Source organism: Arachis ipaensis, chromosome B5 (assembly GCF_059453495.1).
Source record: "Arachis ipaensis isolate K30076 ecotype BB chromosome B5, ASM5945349v1, whole genome shotgun sequence".
In the NCBI taxonomy this organism is placed as follows: domain Eukaryota; kingdom Viridiplantae; phylum Streptophyta; class Magnoliopsida; order Fabales; family Fabaceae; genus Arachis; species Arachis ipaensis.
The window spans coordinates 39090020-39095303 of NC_142440.1; the positions used below are offsets into that span (position 1 = coordinate 39090020).

Genomic DNA, 5284 nt, shown 5'->3' on the forward strand with positions numbered 1-5284 from the left:
TGCAAACCGAGTTTGTCGAAGGTGGATTTAAACAAGATATCCGCGGAGCTTCCTTGGTCTACCAGTGTTCTATGGAGATTAGCGTTGGCCAATATGATAGTAATGACCATGGGATCATCATGCCCCGGGATGATGCCTATTGCATCTTCTTGGGTAAAGGTAATAGTGGGGAGGTCGGATAACCTCTCTCCTTCCCCGACATGATATACCTCTTTAAGGTGTCTTTTGCGAGATGATTTAGAGATCCCTCCTCCTGTGAATCCTCCATTTATCATATGAACATGTCTCCCAGGAATGTGGGGTGGTCGTTCAACCCGTCCGACCTCTTCGTCCCTTCTTTTTCTACTTGGTTCATCTGCTTTGTTGGCTAAGTACCGATCTAGTCGCCCTTCTCTTGCCAATTTCTCTGTGACATTCTTTAGGTCGAAGCACTCGTTAGTAGGATGTCTATAAATTCAGTGGTATTCGTAGTACTCTGTCTGACTTCCCCCTCCTCTTTTATTTTTGTTTAGGCGGGGTGGTGGAATCTTCTCAGTGTTGCATATCTCTCTGTATACATCTACAAGAGACACTCTGAGTGGAGTGTAGTTGTGGTATTTTCGAGGTTTCTCAGTAGGTTGATCCTCCTTCTTCCTGGACTCTTTATCCTTATCCCAGGGTGGGTAGGAGAATCCGGATTTTGAGGTTTCTCCTAGTCGGGAATTCTCCTCCATATTGATATACTTTTCTGCCCGTTCTTGTATCTTGTTCAGGGATGTTGGGTGTTTCTTGGATATTGAGTGGCTAAAAGGTCCCTCTCTCAAACCGTTGATGAGCCCCAGGATGGCCGCTTCTGTTGGGAGGCTTTGTATGTTGAGACATGCTTTGTTGAACCTTTCCATGTAGCTGTGGAGGCTTTCCCGATCTCCTTGATTAACTCCTAGTAAGCTTGGGGCGTGTTTGGTCTTGTCCTTCTGGATGGAGAACTGATAAACCACTATTTTATGGTTTATCTTGTGTTTAATTGAGTGGTTTCATCAAGTCTTTACCCACTTATTCATATGATTTCCATGATTTTACAATCCCTTCCTAATTTTGTTTTATGGTTGAAAACTTGCTTCCTAGAGACCTTTAATTTGTATATTTTAATTCTTCTTTATACCATTCGATGCCGTGATCCATGTTTTAAGTGTTTCAGACTTTATAGGGCAGGAATGGCTTAGAGAATGGAGAGGAAGCTTGCAAAAATTGAAAGAACTGATGCCAGGGCATTTTGGCCAGTTTCACTGACCTTTTCTTTACTGTTTTTAGGGTAGTTTCATGCATTTCCTTAGAAAATAAGCTAGTTTTGGGTAGCTATTCACTTACATCTTGATTCAAGCATACATTGTGCACTTTACATGATTTCATGAGAATTTTGCATTAATTTAAGGACAAATTGGATGTTGCATTTCCCATGACTTGGACTAGAACTTTTGATGCACTTTATTGCTTGATTTCAGGACAAAGGAAGCAAAGAAGAACTACATTAGTGGCTACGTTAGTATAACTAACGTTAACACTAACGTGGAATGGGAGTAACTTGCAAAGTTAACGAGAAAAGTGATTGCCAATAACGCTCTCGAAGCCATCATTGCCCACGTTAAGAGTCACGTTAACTAAGTTAACGTGAACTCTAACGTGGAAGAAAGGAAATGGAGCCAACGTTAGTGACACTTAACATTATCACTAACGTTGGACCAAGCTCATAAGTGGCCACGTTAGTCACCACGTTAACTTAGTTAACGTGGCCTCTAACGTTAAGAAGAAAGGGGGGAAGCCAACGTTAATGACATTCAACATTATCACTAACGTTGGCCAAGTCACACTAGGCCACGTTAACTCCCACGTTAACTTAGTTAACGTGGAAGTTAACGTGAAGAAGGGAGGTGACGCCAACGTTAGTGACACCCAACATTGTCACTAACGTTGGAAGGAGCCCACACATGCCACCATGAGCCACGTTAACTCCCACGTTAACTTAGTTAACGTGGAAGCTAACGTGGATAAGGGAATGTTGAGCCAACATTAGTGACACTCAACTTTGTCACTAACGTTGAAGATGGATAGCATGGCCACGTTAGAAGCCACGTTAACCTAGTTAACGTGGACTCTAACATGGGAGCTAAGGGGCACATTGGAACGTTAGTAAAAATGTTAAGTGTCACTAACGTTCTCGAAGGATGGCAAGCCTACGTTAAAAGAGCCACGTTAACTAAGTTAACATGGACTCTAACGTAGGGAAGGGGGAGGCTTCTCAACGTTATTGGGAAAGTTGAGTCCCAATAACGTGCGCGAAGGATAAAGAGGCAACGTTAGTGGCAACGTTTGTGCCACTAACGTTGAGGTTAACGTGGCTCTTACTTGGGAAGGGAACGTTAGTGAAAAAGTTGAATGTCACTAACGTTCTCGAACCCATATTTTCACTGAACGTTAACACCACTAACGTCCTGAGCTAAAGTCTCTGCCCACTTCACACTTTCTCTCTGCAAGTAAAGCCAAGCCCAATGAAGAAGATAACTGCTTCAAACTCAAGATCCAAAGGCCCAGACCCAAGACTTGAAGAACCAACTAGAAGAGTAGAAGAGTAGTATATATAGGAGTAGCTTTGAATTAAATGGGAGTTGGAAAATATAGGGAGCCTCTGGGCATAGAATTACTCTCTGTATTTACTTTCTCTGCACTTCTAGTTTCATCATGTATTCTCCATCTTTGTTTTCATTTTCCAGAGCTATGAACAACTAAACCCATTTCATTGGGTTAGGGAGCTCTGTTGTAATTTGATGGATCAATACTAGTTTTCATTAGTCTTCTTCTATCTTTTCTCTTGATTTTACTTGAAAGCTTTCGATCTTCATCCAATTGGGTAGTTATCTTGGAAAAGAAGCTATTCATACTTGGATCTCTTCTGAACCTTGAAAGAGGAATGAAGAGATCAAGCTAGAAATGCTTTCTCATGCTGGACCAAATTGGGTTTGGATGGATATGTGACTATAATCCTCTCAACACTTGATTTGGGAAATGCATGTGGTATAATCAGTGACCATACTTCATCTCTTCTCATGAGCAATTGACCAAGGAATTGGCTATTGATCAAGATTTGAGAGATTGAATTATAAGAAATTGTAATTCAATCACTTAAGATTGCCAAGGAGATCAATGAGTGCATTGATTGAGGAAGAGATGAAAATGAAATTGATCCGGAGAATGCAACATCTCCTAAGCCCAATGAACTCCCCATTTCTGATCTTACCCATTCTCTTTATTTTCTGTTACTTACTTTTATGAGCAATTCCCCCATTCCCATTTACAATTCTGCAATTTACTTCAGTAATTTACTTTCAGTTCTTTAATTCTAGCATTTACTTTTTCTGTCATTTACCTTCCCGCCATTTTATTTTCTGCAATTCTAAAATCAAATCCTGGATTCGCTCAACTAGAACATTCCTCTAATTAAAGTTGCTTGATCAATCAATCCTTGTGGGATTCGACCTCACTCTATTATGAGTTTTTACTTGACGAAAAATTCGGTACACTTGCCGAAGGAAATTTGTTAAGAGACAAGTTTTCCGTGCATCAAGTTTATGGCGCCGTTGCCGGGGATTGATTGTGCATCAACAATGATTAGATTGGAGGATAACTAGATTGAGCATTTTATTTTTGTTTGATTTAATTTTCTGTTTGAGTCATTTACTTCCTGTTTTAGTTAATTTCTTCCCTTCCCCCTACTTTTTCTTTGTTATTTACCATTCATCTCACTAACCCACTAACTGTTTGATATATTGCATCACTCACACTAACAGTAATTCTGACAGATATACTTTCTGCACCTATTCTCTTTGCTTGTACTTGTTGGTTGTATGACAGGGAGAAGAAGCGGGGCTTCAACTTCCTTTGATTCTGAACCTGAGAGAACCTTCCTTAGACTAAGGAGGGAGGCAAGAGAAAAACGTGTAGTTGGTGCTGAAGAAGAGGAGGAACACTTTGAGGAATACTTTGAACCAAACATGGAAGAAAACATGGAAAACCATCACGAAGAAGAGGCTCACAACCATGGTGGAAGAGGTCGAGCAAATCATGCTGGGGAGGATAGAAGAGTTTTAGGCTCTTACATCAATCCAAACCCAGGAAACTGTGGAAGTAGCATTCAAAAGCTAACCATCCATGCCAACAATTTTGAACTAAAACCACAGCTCATCACCCTTGTTCAAACAAATGTTCGTTCGGAGGAAGTGTCCAAGAGGACCCCAATCAACATCTAACTACCTTCCTGAGAATATGTGACACAGTGAAGTCTAATGGTGTTCATCCTGACGCCTATAGACTGCTCTTATTTCCATTTTCACTCAAGGATAAGGCATCCAAGTGGCTGGAGTCTTTCCCAAGGGAGAGCTTGACAACTTGGGAAGATGTGGTGAACAAATTCTTAGTAAGATTTTACCCTCCTCAACGAATCAATAGGCTGAGAGCTGAGGTCCAAACTTTCAGGCAACAAGATGGTGAGACTCTATATGAAGCATGGGAGAGGTTTAAAGACCTAACAAGGAGGTGCCCACCAGATATGTTCAATGAATGGATGCAGCTGCACATTTTCTATGAAGGGCTCTCTTATGAGTCAAAGAAGGCCGTAGACCATTCATCCGGAGGATCTTTGAACAAGAAGAAGACCATTGAGGAGGCCATAGATGTCATTGAAACAGTAACAGAGAATGACTATTTCTATTCTTCCGAAAGAGGGAACACAAGAGGAGTAATGGAGCTAAACAATGTAGATGCTCTACTGGCCCAAAACAAGCTCATTACCCAGCAACTGGCTGACCTCACCAAGAAGATGGAGAGGAACCAAGTAGCAGCAATCTCCACTTTATCAACAACCCAAGAAGGAGTGAATGAAGAAGCAGAGGGTAGTCAGGAGCAAGCCAACTACATTGGGAATTCACCTAGGCAAAACCATGATCCATACTCCAAGACCTACAACCCTGGATGGAGGAATCACCCAAACTTTGGGTGGGGAAATCAACATGACCAAAGCCTTGATCAAAGACGCCCAAATCCAAACAATGCAGCCCACCAACACTTCACATCTAGACCATATCAACACTCCCATAACAACACCTCTCCACATTCATATCAAGGCCAGAATAACCCTCCTCAGCCCGAGCTATCATCATTACATGACATAATCTCAAAGATTGAGAATCTACTCGAAGGCATAAGCAAAGAGATTCGAGATAGTAAAGCGTTCCGAGAAGAGGTGATGTCCAAT

At 41.4% G+C, this 5284-nt stretch overlaps 1 non-coding gene across 1 annotated transcript; it reads right to left on the reverse strand.

Moving 5' to 3' along the window:
• Window positions 1–4477: 4477 nt before the first annotated feature.
• On the reverse strand, window positions 4478–4584 carry LOC148563913 (small nucleolar RNA R71). The gene has a single exon (XR_015884887.1). It is a non-coding gene; the product is annotated as a small nucleolar RNA R71 (small nucleolar RNA).
• Between the last annotated feature and the right edge of the window lie 700 nt (window positions 4585–5284).